General features: G+C 56.3%; 1 protein-coding gene across 12 annotated transcripts in view; it reads right to left on the reverse strand.

Annotated features, from left to right (window-relative positions):
- Window positions 1-22,767, reverse strand: part of ELFN2 (extracellular leucine rich repeat and fibronectin type III domain containing 2) — a 56,593-nt gene that overhangs the window by 14,941 nt on the left and 18,885 nt on the right. Inside the window, exon 1 of one of the 12 annotated variants that reach the window (XM_043441096.1) lies at window positions 8,015-8,285. The exons of 8 other annotated variants lie outside the window; for them this stretch is intronic. The gene's annotated coding sequence lies outside the window, so the exon portion shown is untranslated. 3 more of the 12 variants (XM_043441095.1, XM_043441086.1, XR_006264209.1) reach the window with 3 other exon arrangements.

Consider the following 22,767-nt stretch of genomic DNA (forward strand, 5'->3'; position numbering starts at 1 on the left):
TGCCTCACTCGCTTCGGCTCCATGCTTGTTAAAGCAGCGTGAACATGCACAGCAGTGTGTCCTCACCTTGTCCGAGATGTCAACCAAACCCCCAGGCCCCCTCGCACATCCTGCCAGGCTGCCCCGATGCCCTCAGAATGTCGTCAGGCAGCTCCGGGAAGTATCTGTTTTGGTTTCACCCGAGGTGCCGGGTTTCCGTCCACTCCCATTCAATCACGTCTTGTTAGTCTCAGGCCTCCGTGCCAGCTGCTCCACATCTCGGGGGAGCTGGCTCCTGCCCCCTGACGCCGTGGCACCCGCTCCCGGCTCCGTGCCCTGGTGCACCAGGGGAGCAGGATGTGCCGGCTGCATCCATATCACAGGGAATCAGGGAGCAGGCCCGCAGCTCAGCGCTGGGGCAGGGAGGGCACGCCGTCCAACCAGCCACACACTCGCCCACGCTCTTACACACCCACACAGCTTCACTGCACACCCTCTGTGTGCCTGTGATGTGTGTTATTGCAGACAGACTTGCTCTATCTTCACCGGGTTTCCAACTTACCCAGAAGAGCTTAGTAAGAACACGGCCATATCAACAGCATCAGTTACAGGGGTTAATTGGGTTGGCAAGGCCTCGATGCACTGTGCACCCATCTCCTAGAGGAGTAACCTCGGCCAGAGAAGGGGGCTGGGCCAGCTTGCTGTGCCGCGCAGTTACGACACTCGGAGGGCAGGCTCTCTGTGTCACCTTGGGCAGGTCAGCGCCTTGCCCCCTCTGGGCCTCAGTTTCCTCATCTGTTTATAGGGGGGACAGCTGAGTGCTTGTCTCTCTGGCTTTCTGGGGCCACCCCCAGCCTTCTGCAACTGATTACTGGGTCATCTCCCAAGAACCCCACTGGGGCCTGGGCTTCCCCTGCTCCCAGGGGTGTGGGATCTGTTGACACCAGTGCTGGGTCCAGACCTCCGTGGAAGGAGGTAGGCAGGAGGATGGAAGGGCTTTTGGGAAACCACCCAGCCTCCTGGTAGGAGAGGCCCTGACTCTGGTTCTATGGGCAAGTCTCCACATGGCCCACTCCCTGGTACCCACCCCCCGAACCTAAGCAACACACCATCCACCCCAGCCACCCCCAGGACTACTGTGTAGAGCATGTGACCCTCCCGCTCACAGCCAAGAATGACCTGTATTAAAAGTCTGTCTCCCAGTCCCACTGCAGGAGTCATCTCTGACTTTCCCAGAATCCTCCAGGCCATTCAAGGGACTGCCTCCTCCATCTGACCTGTGATTTCCCAACTGACACCTGCTTTCCCCCACCTGACCCTTGCCTCCCCACCTTGCCCCTCACCCCCACCTGGCCCCTGCCCTCCCCCCGCCCCGGCCCTGCCTTCCCACCTGGTCTCTGCCGCTCACCTGGCCCCTGCCTCCCCCCACACCTGACTTCTGCCACCCCCACCTGCTCCCTGCTGGCCCCTTGGCCTTGGCTCTGGCACACCCCAGGCCCCGCTCAGCTGCAGCCCCGGGCACTACTCACCAGTCTCCACTGGACCCGCTCTTTCACCAGTGCCTGCGCACGCACGGCTGCCTCTGCCTGCATGGCCTCCATTCATTCATTCAATAAACATTTATGGAGCACCTACTATGTACCAGGCGCTGGCTAGGCCCACCCTCCCGGCTCTGCTCCCTCTCCAGGGCCCCAGGGGGTGAATATTTCCCTGCTTTCCAACACCCTCAGGGCTGTCCTAGGGCAGACTGGCACGGCTGGAGCCCACGGGGAGAAGTGGAGGCTCCGGGTGGCAGAGAGCGCAGCCCCGGGGGGCAAAATGAAAGCAGAGTCCTGGGCTGACACGGGTAGGCTTAAACACTTCTCATGTGAACTCACTCAATCCTCTGCACAACCTCATGAGTCGTGCTGTTATTATTCCCACTTTACAGAGGAGGAAACTGAGGTTTCACAACTGCTACAGAGTGACTTTGACCCTCCATGGCACCAGGCTCTGGGTGGTCAAGGCATACTATGAGTTCCTGTTTCATCTGGACAATGGCTTAAAAAAATTTTTTTTTTTAAATTACTTGCCAATGTTGATAACTTGGGAGATTTTATTTTTAAAATCCCCACTTCTAGAATGACTGGCAAACCTGGAAGAACTGGCTGCCTACCTTCTACATCCCTGTGGAGATAGGGCAGATGGCACAAGCCTCCCTAGTTCTGTGGCTCTGGGACACTCTGAAGGCATAGATCTTTTTGTGGGGATGGCAGGTCTCTGATTACGAATCTGGGGCTCAAGAGTTCTGTAGTTCCTTGATCCTAAAAGTCTACTTGGCCTCTGTGTCACTGATGGTACAGGACTGCCCTGGCCCATCCACAACCCTTGCTCACCTCCAAGCAGGCCCACCGGAGTGGGGACCCCAAACCAGGAGGGCACCCCCACACAGCCCCCTGACCTGCCTGTCGCCCTGCGGGGTCCCTGGCTCTTCAACAATGCTGCTCGGTTTGCTGGGTCAAGTTGGGGGCTCCTGCTGGGGTTTGGGAGTAACGGGCTCCCAAATACAATTCCTACTCCATAAAATGTTGCCAGCCAAGACGGGCTGAGGCTCCCGCCAAGGCTGCTGTGGACACCAGGAGGTCTAAAGCCTTGGCTGCTCAATTCACAGCCAGAGCGGGTGCTGCGGCAAAGGGCTCCGGGGCTTCTAGAATGGCCCCTTGCTCCTGCCCCTCAACCAGAGCTCAGGTTCCGCTTGCTCTGCTCACCTGGGACTCCTGCCCACCCTCCCCACGGCCTCTCCCAGGCCACCACCTGGGCACATAGCCAGCCAGGGCCAGGCCCGTCCCAGGGTGACAGCCCATCACAATCCCAAACCAGGTGGTTGCATGGGGTCCCTCTCCTGGCCCTGAGATTGGCTTCTCTGCAGGGGTGGGGTGGGGGGGGGCGCTGGGTACGGCTTGCAGGGGCCTGCAGCTGTGGCATCAGAGAACAAGGAAGCTCTGTTTGGGCAGGAGGAGCCCTGGAAGTGCCCAGGGGAGGGCGACCCCATGGACTGCCGGCTGCACAGAAACCACAGCCCAGGACACGTGTCCACCAAGTCTGTGTGGCCAACCCATGGAGACCGGCCCTCCTTAGTGTTCTCCTGGAAGGACAGGCCACCTTCAACTCAAATCCCAGCCCTGCCACTGAACGAAGAGTGTGGCCCAGGCAAGCTATTTCTTTCCTCTGAGTCTCAGTCTCCTCTTCTGTAAAATGGGACGAGAAGGGCACGACCTCAGAGGGTGGGAGAACGAAAGCTTCAGAGCAGGTCTGGCACATAGTAAGTGCTCGCAGCTACCTCTAGAATGGTTAGGATGGCCTGGCTCACAGATGTGGCACAGTGCCTGGCACAAACAGGGTCCCTGTCACCCATCGCTGCAGCAGTGGCAGCGAGGAAGGGATGAGGCCTGGCCCTGGACAGTGTCTGCCTTCCTGCCTGTTCCTGCCCCCTCAGAGACCTGCTCCCACCCCTGCCTTTAGCCTGCTCCCCAGCCTCGGTTTCTCTCCCGTTGCCAAAGCACAATGGCTGTTATAATTAACGGATTATCTCAGTGCGACAGCTGTGGTCCTTTGAAAATTGGGTTGAATAACAAGATCCCGGCATATGGTAATTTCTTTTCATCCCCTGCTCCCTCTTTCTCTCTCCCTCGCTTCAGCCTTGTTATGCATGCAAATGTTTCTTCCCCTTTCCCTCCTTCCCAAACACCTCCTCCTCCTCGGTGGTCCCCTCCTCTTCGGGATGGCAGTGGGGGACAGACTACGGTTCTGCTTTCTGGTGACAGTCAGATGGGAACTGACCCTCCAGGGCCCCTCCCATGCTCCTGGCACTGGGCAGATTGCCTGACACATGTGACTCCTGTCATCTCCTGGGCAGACCTAAGTCCCTACACCCCGGGATTCCTCCTACCTGCCAGGCAACTCCCGCTTTGGGCTACTTTGCAGGGACCTTCCCTGAAGTCCTGGTCCCTACCCTCTGATCTTCCCAAATCCACTTTCCCACTCCTACTGCCCAGCATCTCCACCCCTCCCAAAGCTTCTGTTAGCAGCTTGGTACCAACCACCATCTCCCTCCCACTGCCTTCTGGACCCCTCCCTGGCATGTGAAACTCAACTGTCCTCACCCACGACTGGACTCACCTCCCACTGCCCGCCCACTCCCCGACCCCTGCTTCTCTCCCCTGTCCCTGAGCCAGCCAGGAGCATCCCCACTTGCCCACACCTGGATGGTCTTGGTGTATGTCCTCCCACTGCTCCTGTCCTGCTTCAGTCTCCTTCCTTGCCCCAAGTGAATTTCTCAATCTGCATGCTCAAGGGTCTCCCTGCCTCCACTCTTAGCGCCCCCTCCACCCAGCAGAGGAGGAGCATTCTAAAACATACATCAGAGCATGGTGCTCCCCTGCTCAAAAGCCTTCACCGGCTCCCTTACTGATCTGAGAAATTTCCAACAAGAATCATCTGAAGCCCAGCCTCTGGGGTCTTGCGGAGCTGGTTTCCTGCTTTCCTCTCCTGCCCTCCTGCTTCCCTCCACCAATCAAAATGGTCTGGCTGGGGTCCCTCCTGTGGGTTCCCACAGCACCCTGGGCTTCTTCCATCACAACCAGAATGAAAACTGCTGCTCTGACTCCTGAGCTGAGTTCTCCGAGTAAAGGTCTGATTCTCCACTAAAGCCCAACACTGGACACCCAGCAGGTTCTGAATAAACATGTATTGATGACTGAATGAAAGAGGCCTGCTGTCTCCCTTTATAGATAAGAAAACCGAGGCTCAGAGTAATAACTTGCCCAAGATCACACTGTTTGTGCAAGACAAAACCAGGATTTGAACCCAGGTCTGTGATTCTAATGCCAGTCTTTCCCACTCCCTGGGGGTGGGGGGAGGGCTGTGGGGGTCAGCTTCTGCACAGATCTCAGGGGATTTGAACCTCCCTCCAGCCTCAGCTGGGTGATAAGATGGGGCTCCCTGCCCATGCTGTCACTGCATTGACCTTGGACTCCTAGGGCCTCAGTCTGCTCATCTGTAAAGTGGGAAGGAGCCCTGCCTCACCCCCATCTCAGAGGATGTCTGTGGGGACAGAAGCTCAGGTCTTGGAGAAAGCCAGCCCTGCTAACATCTGAGGGTTCGCCCACCCCCAACCTCCAGACCCAACTGCACTGCTCTTGGCAGGCACTTCTATGAGCTTGGGGGTTCCTAGGATGGCTGGTGTCACACAGGACAAAAATGCCCCCCCCCCAAAAAAGTGAGAGCTAGTGGAAGAAGCACGGGAAAACTGAGGGTCAGATCATGACTTTGGGCAAAAACTTCCCTCTCTCAGCCTCAGTGTCTTCGTCTGTGAACGGGCCCAGTAATGCCCACTTTATGGGGTTGCCATGGGAACTGATGTGTAACGTGTCCAGCACACGCAGGCACCACCATGGTCACAGGTTCTACAGGAACGTGACGGTCAAGTGTACGCGGGAGAGGGGGCAGGCGAAGGGGGCAGCACAAGGCAGGCCACTCTCACTGACTCTCGGTCCTCAACAGCCCCCAGAACAGAGCTCACACCCCACCATGAAGCCGTGGGTCCCCCCTCCCTCTCTAGCTTCACACCCCACCACATCCCTTCTCAACCTACAGAGTTACAGGGATTCCCATCTGCGTGTCCCCTGGGCCTTACTTAGCTCAAGCTCTTCCTGACCCTGGGGTACCATTTCCACCTTCCCTACCCCCTTGCAGCCCAGGCTTCATGCCTCCTCTTCCAGGAAGCCTTCAGAGGTTTCTTCTCCACAGGAAGGGTGTGGGCCTCCCTACCGTGTCTTCCCCCGTGCCCTGATTCCACCCTCCTGGACCCCTGGAAGGATCCTAGAGATTGTCTCACCCCACCCCACCCCACCCCTTATTTTACAGATGGGGAAACTGAGGCACAGGCGAGGGACAGCAGCTCTCCAGGGATGTACTTGAACCCAAGTATCTGCTGCTACCGAACCTACAGGCAGCTTCTCTCCTGGAGCTGAGCTGTCCTTGCTCAGCCCTTGCTTGTCTTCTCCTCACCCCCCAGCCCAGAGCTACCTGAGGACGGGCCTCCATCTTCCTCTCTGCGCCCCCACCCCAGTGCCTAGCCTAAGGCCTGGCGCATAGTAGGCACTCAGTAAATGTCTGTTGAATTGAATTGCGCTCAGGGCGGCCAGTCGTCTCTGCTCTGTAAGAGAAGCATAGAGTTAGTGGAGCCGTTCCCATGGCGACGGGGATGGGAACCAAGCTGGTGGGGTAAGGGGGCAGCCTGCCCCAAGGACCCCGAGGGCCCTGGAAAGGAGAGGGTCTGGGAAGCTGGAACATTCAGACTTAGAGGAGTCCGAAATTCTGCTCCAACAGGCAGCACAGCCCTGACAAGTCGTACCGCCCCTGGGGCCTCAGTGGCCTCCTCTGGCCGTTGGATAGGACACTCCAGTCCCTAGGGGCTCTGAGGACGGCTTGTGATGAGGACCAGAAGAGATGTGAGGAGGGTACACAGTGACTCCCGCTCACACTGAGCCCTCAGTGCCTGGAACACCAAGTCAGGTGGGAATGATGGCCCATTCTACAGACGAGGAGACTGAGGCTCAGGGAGGCGGGGAGCCTTCTCCCCTGAGGCCACACAGCCCGCGTGCTTGATCCCATGCTGTACACACAGTCTCCCTGCAGAGAAGGGAGGAAAGCAAGGCATAATAAAAAAAAACCCCCAAAGACGCTGAACCCACCAAAAGGTGGCTGGAGCCCAGGCCTGGGCTGAAGAAAGAACTCCAGGCACAGGGCCCAGCATGAGCCCCATGGCTGTGAAGGTTCAAAGCCTTTCAGATCCAGAGGCTGCAAAGGCCTGGGCAGGCCCTGATGTTAATATAGATCAGCAGAGACTATAAATACTTGGCCAGGCCAGGTATTGCAGGGCCAAGCCCGCGGAGCAGCCCAGCAGGGGCTCAAACCCTGGCCCCCTCCTCCTTGAGCCTCCGTTTCCCCATCTGGCAAGAGCAGGCTACAACACAACCATGACGGCTCAGGTTCTTTATCCAACAACTTAGAGTTCCCTGACCCAGCCAGGCTGGCAGGGGGGCCTCGGGGCCCAGGCTAGAGTCCCAGGAGGAATGAAGAAGGATGCAAGAGAGGCTGCCCTGGTCTACCTGGGACAACCAAGGGAGGGCTTGGCTGGGCCTCTGCTCCCTGGCCTGGAGCCCGGGAGAGCCAGGGCAAGGGGCCTAGGATGCCAGCCATTCACTCCTTCACTTTCTCATTCATTCCAACAGCCATTCTCTGAGGATCTCCTGCTGGGGGAGCCGAGAATTCATTGCCAAAAGGCACAGCCTCAGGTAGATGCTCCAGTGAGGAAGACAGCAAGACTAACAAGCCCAGCAGGGTAGAGGCCGACCTCAGGCTCCGCGCCCCATCCCAGCCCGCGTCACCTGACACTAGATTCACACCTGCGTCTGCCTGGACCAATACCTCATCAAGGCCAAGGACAAGGAGGGCAGTCTCGCTCTTCTTGTAAATCCAGCGCCCAACCCGGCACCAGGAAGCACTCCATAAATATTCACAAAAGGACCGAAGAATGAATAAAATGTCATGGAGCTTAAAAGAAAGGGCGCCAATACATAAGGCCATGACATGGTGGGGGCGGGGGGTGGGGAGCAGGAAGGAGCCCACAAAATTAATACACAATTTGCCCACTTGGAGGATGGAGAAATGGAGACTGAAAGAGGCTAGGGGATGTGCCTAAGGACCTCAAAGCTACAAGCATGGCCCAGGACCCGCAGCTCCCCATATATAAGATAGGCTGGTGCATATAAACTCCAGGTACAGCTACTTCAAGCATAAGAGGGGTAAACATTTGCAGGGTCTGAGACTCCCCGAAACGCTGAGCACAGGTGAGGGTGCAGTATCCCATCTTTTCTCCAAAGCTTCAAAACAGCTCTGGGTGGCAGACAGACCCTCATGCCACAGACAGAAAAACTGGGGCTCTGGGAGAGGGTGCAGGATTCCCCAACCCCAGGCCCTTCTTGGTCAATACCTCAGTGGGACTCTCCTGCTGACTGGCAGTTCCACCTCCGTCGCCTCCGAAATTCACCAGCAAGGGGTGCAGACCTGGGCCCGGGCCTGAATCTGCCTCTGCTGACTGGGTGACTCAGGCAGGGACCAGCCCTCTTTGAGCCTCAGCTTTCCCAAGAGCCATCTCCTCTGCCCCATGCAGCTGCTTCAAGGAGCAGAGGAAAGAGCATGCGTGCACGATCAGTCACTTCAGTCGTCTCTGACTCTTTGCGACCCTGTGGACTGTACCCTCCAGGCTCTTCTGTCCATGGGATTCTCCAGGCAAGAATACTGGAGTGGGTTGCCATGCCCTCCTCCAGGGGATCTTCCCAACCCAGGGATCGAACCCTCATCTCTTATATCTTCTGCATTAGAAAGCAGGTTCTTTACCACTAGCGCCACCTGGGAAGCCACAGAGGAAAGATCAACCCCCTTACAAACTGTAAAGTGCTAGTGATATTGAAGGGAATTTAATCATTACTGTTATACTTTCCTTCCTCAACCACTCCTCTACCCTCCTTTCTAACAAGGCAATGACAGTTTTTATCAGATGCCCGCACTACGCCTGCCTCTGGTACTAAGGGGTTGTCATGAATTTCATCCCCAGGATCTTAGGAATCAGCTACTATTTTTATGCCCATTCTGCAGATGAGGACATGGAGGTTCAGAGAAGTGATGTGACTTTCTCAAGATCACACAGCAAGAAATGAGAGCACTTAGCCATGACCCTGAATATCTGCTTTCAAGTATCTGTATATTCAGCCCTTTGGAGCCACTAAAGTCCTCCAGTTCATTAATGCCCACCTGTTCCCTGGTTTATCCAACTTCCCAGATGTATGCAATATTCATATTTCCATCAGCAGCAGCTCACGCACCCCTCTCTGAGGCCTTCGGGAGCCCCATTAATCATTCAGACACACCTGCATATTCATTAACTTACGAATTAATACAGGGCCCCTTATTACTTCGGGCCTGCTGCCTGCATTAAAGATACTTCGACTTCATTCATTATTAAACTCCTCTGATAAATGATCACATCCTTCCTTCACAGAGTGGGGCAGCGCCCCGGCCCCCAAGCTAGTAGGTCTGCACCAGCTGCTGTGTGACCTTGAGTCAGGCCCTCACCTTCTCTGGGCCTGCCGCATGTTTACCTGGTAAAATGAGGCAAAGGACAGTCTCCAAACACTGCCCGGGCTTGTCAAGATTGGCCCTGTCCCACCTTCTGCAGGCTCCTTCAACCCTTCCCTGCACTTACAAGTCTTTCTTGGGCTCACACGACCCTTTGTTCTCCACAAAACAGGAGCCAGTTGTCCCTGTTGTTTTCCTGATCCTCTCCCACCAGTGGCCCCCATTCACATCTGGGCCTGAGCCTGGGCTTTGCAGCCAGCATCATGTATCCTGAGCTAAGCTGGCTTGGCAGACCAGAACATTTCCCAGATCACAGAGGCCAACTGACTCCCGTGGCCAGTAAGGGTGGACTGCGGCTGCCACACAAGACTGGTTCCTCTGTACACCGACCCTACTTAATGGGGGGGTGCAGGCAACACAGAATGGGCCCCCACTCCCTGGCATATGCCCTAATCGATCCCCTTATGCCTGGCACAGAGCAGAGCCCGTGAACAGAGCGTGAGGACACTGCCCTGCTGGCTGCACTGCCCTCCTGCTCCGCGCCTCGGGCGCCTCTGTGTGGGGCTGCTGGGCTGCCAACAGCAGAAGGGCCAGGCTGCCGCCTCATGCCGGTGTTGGGCCTGAGGACTTCATTCTCTGGCTGTGTGACTATGGGCCCATTACCAAACCTCTCTGTGCCTCGGCCGCATTATCTAAACCACACCTGACTCCACCCCCTGCCTCATCCCTCATCTCCAATCCATCGTGACACCTGCCCAGGCCACATACCTGAGTGTTCAAGTCACTGATGGCCCTTTCTAGAAGGCAGCACTGGCTCCCAGCAGCTCCAGGTGTCCCCTGGGTGCCTCCCCAGACCCTTAGCTCAGATGCCGGAGAGCCTCTCAAAATAGCCTGTTTATTGTGGACCCGCTGAGGACCCCTCTCTTAAAGCCCTTCCAGAATCTTCTGTGGCTCCAGGCTGAAGCTGGAAGTCCTTCTGAAGGTCAAGGCCCTATGAGGCCTAGCCCAACCTCCCACTCCAGCCCCCTCTCCTGCGTCTCCCCTCAAGGCAGCTCTCCCCTCTCCCATGGAGACTCTCCTGGCTCTTGTCTGACCCCCTTGATGGCATCTGTCCCTCCACGTCGCCCAGCCATCGAGCACAGGGTGTTCTCCACTGCAGCTCCAGCCCCCGGCACAGTCAGCCTGGCAGCTCTGTGGCCTGAACCAATGCCTCTGTCAAGTCCAGAGAGCAAGCCCATAGGGCTGCATCATGCCAACGAGGAACCCAGCAGACCGGGTGAAGGCCTTGCCACTCTTCATCTGCATGCAGACACAGCCCCCGCTTACACAGCCCCCTGTGACCTTGTCAACAGGGAGACAAGGTGAAGGTCATCAGACCTATTTCTCAAGTGAGAGGTTCAGAAAGAGAAAGTGGGCTCCCAGGTCACCCCTAGTCAGTGGCGGGGCTGGGGCCAAGCCTTACTGCCTGGGCTCCATGCACCGAGCACTAACTACATGCCAGACCTCAGTGAGGTTTTACACTAACTCATTCAAGCCTCTCCATAGCCCTGGGAGATGGGCACAATTATTATACCCATTTGAGAGATAAAGAAACTGAGGCCCAGAGCAGTGAAGCCACTCATCCAAGGGCACACAGCGAGGAAGTGAAATAGCCTGGGACACCCCGAGTTGTAGCTGTGGAGCTAGTCTGTCCCCCCAGCTCTGCTCAAATCCCCCCAGGCCTCTGATGCCAGGGATACCCTGGGTAAGAAGCATCTCCACCGTGGCTCCCTCACCAGCCCCGGCTCCATGGCAACAAGGACTTGAGACATGCCCTTCCCTTTCAAGCCCCAGATTCATCATCTGGAAGAGGGTGACAGACAGACCAGGGGCCCTTCACCAGCAGCGTATGATTCCCACGCCTAAGAGCCTACAACACACCAGGCCCCGGGCTGGCAAAACAGGTCTCTGGTCCACAGGGGATCACCAGGGGGTGAGGGACCCTGGGTGGGAGGGGGCAGGGGTCTCATTCACAGTTTGGGAGCAACAGGGTTCAGGTGCCTGCCTGTTGTCATCAAGAGTAACAGGAGGCCAGAAGAGAAGATGATGGTTAACTGAGGGGCTTGGCACCTCTGAAGACCTGCTGCCCAGGACCCAGGGGAACCGGGCATCCCCAGAAGGGACTGCACCCTGCCACCTAGACAGTCCATAGCTAATGAGCCCCTGCTGTGGGGCTGGACTAGGACTCCTGACACAAGGCAGAGGAAACAAAGATGGGCAAGGAAGTCTCTGGCCAGGAGGGAATTCGGGCAAGAGGAGACCCAGCACACACGCCCTGGGATCTTGGCTGTTTAAGAAAACCCTCCTGCAGATTATTGGGTTGGCCAAAATGTTCATTCACCAAGGGTTAACCCTGAATGAACGTTTTGGCCAATCCATATTTTGTACAATAGAGAAAGTGTTAGTTGCTCAGTCATGTCCAACTCTGTGACCCCACGGACTGTAGCCCACCAGGCTCCTCTGTCTATGTAATTCTCCAGGCAAGAATACTGGAGTGGGTTTGCCATTCCTCTCTCCAAGGGATGGTCCCAACCCAGGGATCAAACCCTGGTCTTCTGCATTATAGTCAGATGCTTTACCATCTGAGCCACCAGGAGGCGAACCAGCCTCTAATTTCTCTTAAGAGAGAATCTGAATTTTCATAGATTGGGGTTGCTAAAAGTGAGGTAACACCAGTGGATTTCTGGGTACTTCCTCACTACACTCCCAGTGTGAGTGCTGAGAGTGGGGACCATGGACAGGTCCCCTCTCTGCCCCAGGCCCCAACCTGGGGGTTCGGCACAAAAAAGGTGCTCAGTAATTCTGGCCAAACTGTTAATGCATCATTTCCAGGGCCCTGTATCAAAACTACTGTGTGTGGGGAACCCCCCCAGGTCACCTCCCTCATCCACTTTCAGGCCCTCTGGGGTATTGAGAGAAGGTCAGAGCTGGCAGCCCCCTCAGCACATCTGGGCTCCTGACATGTAACAGGTAAGGAAACTGAGTCCAGAGTGGGTGAGAGTCTTGCCCAAGACTGGCAGCCACATCCTTTCTCCTTCAGGCCCCTGCTTCCTGCCTCAGCTCCCCAGAGGTTGCTCTCCCTCCAGGCTCTGTCTTCACCCACCTATGTGTGCACCCCCCTCCAGGGTGACCTCGGGCATGCCTTTGGTCCCCCAGATCCTGAACTTTAGCTTGTCGGATGTCTCCCCAGGTGCCCTGAAAGGCCCCAGGCTCAGCCCCAGGTCATCCTCTCACCCAAGCCACTTCTGTGCACGTCTTCTCTTGGTCAAGGTCACCACCACCCGGCCTGCCTACCCAGACCACAGATCCCACCATCACAAACTCCTCATGCCCCTGCCAGAAAAGAATATTGAGACCAGCCACCAACTTCATTCTCGAAATGTCTCCCCGATGTGTCCTCCGCTCCACACCTCACCAGGGCCTGCCGCCATCATCACTCGCCCCCTTGCCCATCATGGCCCCGTTTTTCTCCAGCCCTTCCCTCATGGCGGCCAGGGGGAGTCTTACACAGGGCAGCCCTGACACTGTCTCTCTTCCTCAGAATCCTTCTGGGAGTTCCCTGCAGCCCCGAGGACAGGGGCCAAGTTCCTTCCTGGCATGTGAAGCTTCCACGAGGGGACTCCATACCTTCCCCACCTCCTGCCCCGGCCTCTGCTCACTTTCCTGGCCCAGCCCCTTGACTGACAAAGGCCCTTTCCTCTCCCTGCCACTTGCCACCAGCACTGTGAACCCCTACCAGCTTTAGCTCAGGCACCACCTCCTCCAGGAAGCCTGCGCTGAACTCTAACCCTGGCCTCACCATTCCACAGCATCCCCGGGCTCACAAGCTCCAGGTGGTGTCCCCCCGGACAGTCACCATTTCCCTTCCTGAGAGCCAAGGCAATACAGCGTGTCCCTTCAGTGCCATCAAGAGGCCTGGCACGGGGGAAGTACCTGGGGCATGAGGACTGAAAAAGCACAAGAATCACACGGCCCCAGGCATGTCCTTCCCAGCTGGCCTCTGTCCCTGTTCACCTGCTCCCCTCCCCACTCGCTGAGTGGACCTGTTTTTACTACTGATGACAACATGGCCTCCCAGCTCCTTATCATTATTATTATGACCACTCAGGCCTCAACCAGTGCTGTGGCTCCCGTGTTCACCATGGTCCCAGCCTGCTTGGGGCAGCATGGTCAGGCAGGGGCAGAGGAGCGGAGGAATGGAGAGAAGGTGGACAGAGCCCCTCCTGGGAGCCTCACTTGAGGCAGGGGGCTGACATAGCTGACCTTGAAGAAGACCCAGCAGCTCTTATCTGGGCACGCAGGGCCTCTGTTTACAGATGAGGAGACTGAGGCTCTGACCAAGGGCAAGCAGCTAATCTGGAGCCTCATGGCCGGTGAGGGTCAAGCCAGGGACTCGAACCTGCCCACCAGACTCCTGTCCACTCTCCTTGCACCAGATCTGGTAGCTCTCAAAGTCAAAGGAGGGGACTTGTTCACCCCGAGTCCAGGCATTCCAGGAGGCCACAGGCACTGAGGAGAGAGTGCTAAGACTGGGGTCCTGCACACCCTCAGTTCAGACACTTGCTCTGTACCTCTGTCAGCTGTGTGGCCTCAGAGAGCCTGAACAGCTTCTCTGAGCCGATTTCTCATCTGTCCCTGAGGATGGGAGGATGCCCTGCAGGCCTGCCATGAGTGCTAAAGGAGACAGAAATGACCACAGACAGAACTACAGAGAATCTCCTAGGCTGGGCTACAGGTAGATTAACTCCCCTAAGTGGCCCCACAAGAGGCAAATTCTTACAATATCCCCATTTTACAGACAACCAAATGAAGGCACAAGGATCTTCCCAAAGCCTTGCAGCTATAAGTGTGGAGCTGGGCATGCAGCGCTGGGCAGAGAATGATCAGCATGGGATGGGTCCTCACTAATGATATTCCTTTCCAGCTCAGACCTTCCCTTTAATCCTTCAAAGCCATCCTGAATAGACTGGCCTCTCCCATCTCCACTGAAACCACCTGCTGGGTCCTCCTTCCACCTTCACAGAGTGAACCCTCTCGCCCTCAGTGGCCCGGATCAAATACCACCTCTCCCCTGAGCCCTTCCTGAGCTCCACCACCCTCTGTCCTCTCCATTGCCAACTGCTAAAGTTCCCCGGACGGGTCCCGCGGCCTGGCAAACAGACACCTAGAAGACCTGCCTCTGCCCAGCCCCTGCACAGCTGCCTGAAGAAACTTCTTGAAGCATAGGCAGGTTCATGGAGCGCCTCTCTGCTCGGAAGCCTCTGGTGCCTCCCAGGCCCTTATCCCCACAGTCAAGATCGGGCTTGGTCCCATCTCTGCAACTCTGCCCACCAACACCCCTCCTGCAATGAGGCTACTGTCCGGAGACACAGCACCCCACTCTGCACACAAATGCCTCCACACACACATGCCTGTGCACACACACGCCTACGCACACGTGCCTCCCACACACATGCCTGCACACACACATGCCCGCGCACACACATGCCTACACATGCGTGCCTCCTACACACATGCCTGCACACACACATGCCTGCACACACACACATGCCCCCCCCCACATGCCTACACATGTGTGCCTCCCACACACATGCCTGCACACACACATGCCTACACATGTGTGCCTCCTACACAAATGCCTGCACACACACACACATGCACACACACATGCCTGTGCACACGTGCCTCCCACACACATACTTGCACATACGCATGCCTGCATATACATGCCTCCGCCACAACCTGCCTGACTCCTCCTACTTGGGACTCTCCCTCGAGCCCCCTTCTACTACACCAGCCTCCCACTCCTCAGCCTGACCCCAGAAGAGCACCTTGGAGAACTCCCCTCCCCAACTCCTCAGCTCTTCCCACTCCTTCCGTCCTGATCCGCCGCATCATCCGCAATACCATTTCTGAAAGCTGGTGGCAGGCTCTCTCTTGCTGGAAGGCTACACAGTTTGGACTCCTCTGGCCTGCCTGGAGCTCACAGGCCCTGCACAGACTCCTGCACGCTCCTTGCCCACTGCAAAGTCCTCACAGAGGAGATTCTTACCCTTCTCACCCAACACCTCTTGGCCTTTCCCCTTGAAATGGCCACAGCCTGTCATGTCCCGCTCCTACCTCCTGCCTGCTACTCCTCAGACTCAAAGCCACCTCCCACAGGAAGCCCTCCAGCCCACCCAGGCAGCAGTCAGCCTCATCTGCCTCCCGCTTGGCTCTGAGATTCCTAATGGCAGGGACTGTTCTCATTCACCCCCCCAATTCCCCAGAATCCTGCACGATGCTCAGCCCACACCAGACGCTGGAGAACTGTCTGCCGAATAAACACGCTGCTTCCCTCTTGAGCTCCTGGAGGCAAAGGGAACAAGTTCCATTAGCCAACCGTGACCAATGTGAATCCACCCGCTTCTCCCCACCTCCGCCAGCCTCCAGCGGCTCACATGAACTACTGCTGTGGCCCTCACCTTCTTTCCCGCCGCCACCCCCACCTACCTGCCGACTCCCATCAGGCCTGAAGAACCTCCACAGCCCTCCCTGACTTCCTGGCTTCACCTCTCTCCTCACTCATGTGCTCCAGCCCCAGGGAAGGCCACCTTACTCCTCTGGGTGAATGAAAGAATGAGAGTTTGCAGCTTCCTAACCCTCGACCCTCATTGTGCCTGTTTTTTGAGTGCAGCCTCTAAGACTCTGAAGGGCAGGACATGGCTCACTCTTCCCAAGATCCCCAATACCCAGCACAGAGCAGGAGTTCAAAAGTTTCCATGAACAAATAAATGAGGGACTTCCCTGGTGGTCCAGTGGTTAAGAATCCGCCTTATGATGCAGGGGCCTGGGTTTCAATCCCTGGTCAGGGAACTAAGATCCCACATGCCCAGAAGCAACTAAATCCATGCACAGCAACTACTAAAGCCTGAAGCCCATGCACCCTGGAGCCCACGCGCCACAACTAGAGAGTCTGTGCATTGCAACGAAGATCTCACGTGATGCAACTAAGATCTGACACAGCCAAATGAACAAACTCTGGTTGTTTAATCGCTCAGTCACGTCTGACTCTCTGAGACCCCAAGGACTACGGCACTCCAGGCTTCCCTGTCCATCACCAACTCCCGGAGCTTGCTCAAACTTATGTCCATCGTGTCGGTGATGCCATCAACCATCTGATCTTCTGTCACCCCCTTCTCCTCCTGCCCTCAATCTTTCCCAGCAACCAAAACAAATGAATGAGTGCTGGATTCAAATCCTGATGCTCCTGCCTGGGCCTGTTTCCTCATTGCAGTCCTTGACTTCCCTTCTCCAAGGCTGGGGGTGAGGGGAGCACAGGGGATGTGGGGATCAAAAGGTGGAGATCAAATGACAGCCGTGTCTGAAAGTGCTGTAAAACCACACATCACTACACGTCTGGAAGGGGCTTTTCATTCCAGAGCAGTGAAAACGAGGCTGAGGTTAAATATTTCTCGGACTCATTCATTTAGTACCATTTCTCAAGCCCTGGGGCAGGAGCAGGGCCTCCCAGGGCTCTGGACCCAGTGGTTCTGCCCTGAGGACATTCACAGCTCAAAAGCAGGAGTGCAGGAGACCAGGCATCTCAGGGAGAAGGTCAGGGAGCCATGGGGCTTCAAGACAAAGTGGCTGAGGCCCAGGAAGGGTTCCAGGAAGGCCTCCTAGAAAGGGCGTCTGCCAGTTCACAGATCATCCAGCTCCACCGGAAACAAAGGGACCCAAAGAGCCAGGTTAACTAGGAATACGGGCAGGCCAGCCCCACAAGCCAACGTCATCTCAGATGAGCATGTGCTGCTGCTACTGTCCCCATTTCACAGCTGAGAAAAATTGAGGCCCAGGGAGATGAAACCACATGTCTCAGGTCCCCCAGCTCTTGGGCAGCCAAGCTGGTGGTCTCTGGGCCTCCTGCACCTTCTGAGGTCCCTGGAGAGACCACAAACCATGTTTAGAACATTCAACCTCTGAACCAAGGGCCATGCCACTCTGATGGCATCCAGATCAGCTGCTTCTAGACACAGCAAGGACAGCCACAGCTGTTGGTGCCAGGCACACAGTGGGCCATCAGGAACCGGATCTGAAGAAACCCCAGAAAACAGCTACTTCCTGTGAGCTGAGGGGCAGCTGCCCTGGGGGGCTTGTGAGCATCCAGGTACCACACTGGGCCCAGGGAGCCCTTCCTTGAATGCATGCAAATGAATGGCATAAATTTCTACTTACTTAACTTCACAAATGCTAACAAGCTCATAAAAAATAAGTTATTCTTCCTCAGCTCCACAACACCCTGTGTTTGTTTAATTTTGTTTTTCCTCCTTCTCCCAGCCTCTTCTCCAACAGAAACGAAAAGCCACATCTTTGGGGGTTTCCCTGCCAAGTGGGTCTGCCCTTCCCCGTACCCCATTCTGCCCTCCAGATAGGAAACCAAAGTCCTGGGAATGGGCCCCGCTCCCTACCCCCACAGCTGTGTGATCTTGGGCTCTGACTTAACCTCTCTGATTTCACTGGCTCAGTTACCTAGTAGGAAGCACGCTTGCACTCAGCTGGCCTCTGGGTCAGCGTGAGGATCAAACATGGTAATCCTAGTGAAGTGCTGAGTCTGCTCCAGGCACAGAGCAAGCCCTCAATAAATGTCAGACCGTGTTATTATGTAAAAAAAAAAGTTAAATAGCTCCCTTCCAGTTAATCCATCTGTAGGGTTTGCCTTCTGGGGCCAACTGGCTGCCCATGGATCGGTTTTGTTGGTGGGCTCAGAGCTGATGCAAATCTGGGTTTGATGCTACAAGGCAGAGCCTTTACCACAGGCCCCATCACACTCTACTGCCTTCCTCAGCCCGGATGCTCACTTTTTGTGACGAAGCCCCCATGGGTATCTGAGTTAGCTACCCCTAGTTTATGCTTCTCAAAAGCTTTTCCAGTGGGTCATTGATCTCATCATTAGGCCCAACTCACAGATGAGGAAACAGACTCCCGGATGGGTAGCGACTTAGCCACAGTCCCTGAGGCGGGGGCTGCGGAACGGAGGAGAGTTCTCTCCCCAGTCCTGGCCTGTTTTCTCTCCAGAGCCCCTGCCTCACCATGCCAGCTTAAGAGCCATCTCCCTGGTGGCTTCCCTGGAAGAGCAAATGGCCTATTAGCCAGACGATGGCAAGCCTAGCAGAGCCCAGCACTGGGGCCTCCAAAAGATGGGGCCTGGGCGTCAGAGCTGCCCTTTCCTCTCAGGTTCCCTCTACAACATCTACCTTGAGTGCACTTCCAGGAACCGCCCTGGCCAGACAGTGCACCTCGTTTGCCCACACTGGCCCCCTTCTGCTGGCACAGAGTCTAAACAGCCATGGCCCTGGCCAGCTCCAATCAGTTATCACCAGCTCCAGCCCCATGAGCTCCCATTTTGCAGAAGAGAAAACTGAGGCCCAGGCAGGAGAAGAACATTCCCTATGGTTACAATGAGGGAGACTCAAGCCCTGGCTTTTGAAGACCTGGCTTGTCCCACCCTCCAGCCAGCATCAACTAGCAAGATCCAGAAAGCAGGGCCAACACTGGAAGGGCCAGCCCCTGAGACGCCAGCTACAACTGCCACCACTGTCCCCTACCCCTGCTGGCCTTGATTTTTCCATCTGCAGTGCGACGGGACACAGTTAGCCCGTCCCAGAGAGCAGAGAGGTAAGGCTGGGAGTCTCAACAACTCAACAGTGTGGCCATGATCACCATCCTCAACTTCCCCAAGAAGAAGGTGGGACCACTGTCCCATGTTCCTCACAACCCCTCTCACAGGGCACCCCCCGGCCTGCAGCCAGCAGAGGCACAGAAGCAACGAGTGGTTAGCACAGACTAAATATTAACACCACGCTGGGGGCTTTTCATACTCACTAGGTGGATGCTGTTATGCCCATTTTCCAGACAAGTGGAAGCACAGAGAAGCTAAGTAACTTGCTCAGGGTCACCCAGGAAGAGACAGTGCAGAGTGGACTGGTGGGCAGACCAACAGACAAAAGATGGAGAACACAACCCTGGCTGTTGGTGTCCAGTCAGCAAGATGCAGGCTTAGAGGATGCCAGGAAGGTCGGGATGGAGGAGGCAGAGCTGAGTCAGAACCTGCGGCCAGGGTAGGGGGCCCCATAGCTGCTGCCAGCTGTAGCTCTGACAGCTCCCGACCTGGACACCTGCTGCTGCAGTCCACACGCCCACTGCTAGTCTCAATGGTATCACCAGTTCAGGCCACTTTCATTCTTCCTTTCTTGCCAGTCTCTCAAATCCATTCCAGGGTACCCCTCCCCAGGTAGGTCGAGTCATAGCGTGGTTCCCAGTGGTTCAGGACCTTGCCCAAGCTCCCACCAAGCCAAAAGTGTCCTAGTGGGGACCTGAACCCAGCTCTTCGATACACCTATCCTCTCCCTCCTCGATTCTCCAAGGGCACAAGGGCACCACCAGCTGCTGCTGGGGAAGAGGTGGGGCCAGGGCCTTGAGGGGTGGGGCCGAGAGAGGCAGGGGCGGGGCCTAGGAGGTAGGGGCAGGCCGGAGAGGGAAGACTGGATCCCAGTTGCCTTGGCAACAGAACTAATTAATTCCAACTCTGGTTCCATCTGTGCCTTGGCTGGATGGGTGGTTTGGGCTCGCGGGTGTTTATTTTGAAGGAAGGGGAGAGAAGTGGGAGGAGCTGGGAGGCTGTGGTCTCGGGGGCTAGAGAGGGGCTGACACCCCCACAACGCTCACATATAGCATCTCCACCCCTAACAGAAAGAGACAGGTTCCGGCCTCCAGAGACAATCTCAGACCTCCCAGGGAGGCAGCGCTCATCCTAGCCCAAACACTGCCTGGCTCAAAGGGCAGACAGCAGTGCCTGCTGAATGCGCACACGTGCAGACACACATGGACACAGATGGGGGAGAACACAGGCTCCACAGCAAGAGACTTGGGTTCAGATGCCAGCTTAGCTTTCCGAGTCTCAGCTTCCCCATCTGCAAAATGGGCAACACTGCTCCCTGCAAAGGGCTCTTAGAATTAGAAGGATGTCCCCAGTGCAGGGGAGGGAATGTTCTACTGAGGGTGATCCTGGAGATCAAACTGCCTGCACAGAACCCAGAAGGTAGCACTTCTGAGAAACGGCAATGAAGCCAGGAGACAAGATCACGGCATAGGAGAAGGAGAGGGAGCCCAGAGGCAAGAGCCCTGTGGCTGGGCCAAGTTCAACAGGTCTCAGAAGCTAGGCTAAGGAACTTAGACTTAAGCCCCAGGACAATAGGGAACCAGTGACATGCTAGGGAGCCCAGGCCAACAGAAGAGTGAAGGATGAATTGGGCAAAATGAGAGCTGGCCTTTGAGGAGGCTGCTGCGATAATCTAGACTCATGATGGTGACTCGACGCAGATAAGGGGAGCAGGGAAGACAGGCAGTGAGATAATCAGAGTGCAGGACTTGGTGACCTGCAGGTTGGGAGGCCCGGGGTGAAGTTCAGAGATGACTTCCAGGTCCAGGTGGCTAGCTGAAGTGACTGGCTGAATGATGGCAATGCCCACACTGGAACAGGGAACTTCAGAGAAGGAGCTAATGGGCCAGAAGGCAGGAGGAGAAAGGAAGAGCCTGCATCAGACAAGCTGAGTTTTGGGGGCCAGAGGGACACCCCAAAAGACATGTCCAGTTAGCAGGTAGCCACACCCATTGCCGAACAGCCAGAGAAGGATGAGACCTGGGCATCCCCTGTACACGGCTGCTAAGAGGAACCAGGGAAGCAGAGGGATCGCCCAGAGACCAGGCAGGCAGGATCAGCCCTCAGGGATGGACACAGCTGGGAGCCGACACTCATGCTCGGGAGTCTACCGCACGGCTGCACCAAGACCCAGACCAACCAGGTTCAAATCCCGGACCCTTCACCTCACCAGCTGTGAGAGCCTGGGCAAGTCATTTCACCTCTCTGAGCCTCAACTTCCCCATCTGTAATATGGAAATAAAAGTAATACCTACCCCATAGAATATTATGAGGAGGGCCATCCCCCTGGACCCTTAGGCTGTGCCCCAGAGACACAGGCTCTCCAGGAACCAGCCCTTTCAGGGAGGGTAGAGGCCAGGACCTTTGCTGAGCATCTGCCAGGCCCAGGGCACCTCACAGGGGTTTTAGACCACACACAAGGGCCGCAATCAAGGAGGAAGGGTCTGGAGTCAGACGGCACCTGGCTAAATCCTGGGCCCCTACTTACTAACTGGGACCAGGAGAGGCCCCTCACCTCCCTGGACTTTGGCTTTTGAGACTGTGAAATGGGGTGATTAGGCTGTCTGCCACGGCTCCTGGGATCACTGTGAGCATGGAACGTGAAAACACGTAAAGCATTTGTCACCAGCCTGGCACCCAGAAAGCACTACATAAATCATCACTTAGTTGTCACCAATACAGCTGTTGTTACCGCTTTCCCCCACAACCCAAGAAGGTAGATGGCCTGGCCCCCATCTAACTGAGGAGAAGGACACAGGCCTCACCCACCATAGTGTCCAGGACCTGGACTGGCCACCATTTGGTCAGAGGATCCTCTCTCCCCCAGCCCAGGGCAGGGCCACATGAGACCTCCTGGGTGTGAACACTGCCCTGGCTGCTCCGAGCTGTGTGACCTTAGATTAGTCACCTCACCTCTCTGAGCCTTAGATTCTGAGCCTGAAGAAATGAGGGTCCCTTACCTGCACCATCATCTGAGGATTGAGCAAGGAAATACACAAAAGGCATCTAGCCGAGGGGATGTACACAGTAGGTGCTCAATAAAAGCAGCAGTTATGACTAATTTTTGGATGTGAAGACCTGAAGGAAGGAATGAATACAGAGGAGCTCTGACAGAGGGGTCCCAGGTGTGATGCCCTCCCAGGGGGTTGCAGCCTGGGCACCTACCCACAGGCACACCTGCCCTGGCATTCCTCCACCAGGCCACCCCAGTCGACCGTGCCCCCTATCCACCCCCACCCCCACCCCTGCCACCCCTGCAGTGAGCACATAGCCACACGTGCTCCCATCCAGCCCCGTGACCAACCCCGCAGTCCCTCCCCCTCCCCCGCTCTGCATCTGCTCAATTAGGGAAACTGGGGAGTGAAGAAAACAAAGACTTAATTTCTGAGCTAATCAGTCTGCCTCATACTAATTACCATCCTCCCGGGCATTAGGGCAGACTTCCCGGGGGGAGGCAGGGGTAGTCTGGTCCCCAGGAATGATACCCCTTCCCCCAAACCTAAGACAGCTTCAGTGTTGGGGTGCGGGGACCAGAAGACTTGGGCAGGTGGGCCTTCAAGGTGGGGCTGGAAGAAGGGGACACAGAGAACTCACTGGGTTCACAGCAGGGAATGTACCTTGTGTGGGGGGGGTCACTTGGACAGATCACACCTTCCCAGGGCCCCCTTCCAGGACCCCTGCCCCTTCCTGGGACAGCCTCAGGCTCTGGGAGAGGCCCCAGAGCAGGTGCCTCAGTAGGTGTCCAGCCCATGGCCTTGGCAGAGAGATGGACAGATGGACACTTTAAAGCTAAAAAGCTAGAAAATTGAGCAATGATCAGCGTGAAGCTTTTGAATCATGGCATAGAGTATGTGTGCATTTTGGTGTGT

Source organism: Cervus canadensis, chromosome 21 (genome assembly GCF_019320065.1).
Source record: "Cervus canadensis isolate Bull #8, Minnesota chromosome 21, ASM1932006v1, whole genome shotgun sequence".
Classification (NCBI taxonomy): Eukaryota; Metazoa; Chordata; class Mammalia; order Artiodactyla; family Cervidae; genus Cervus; species Cervus canadensis.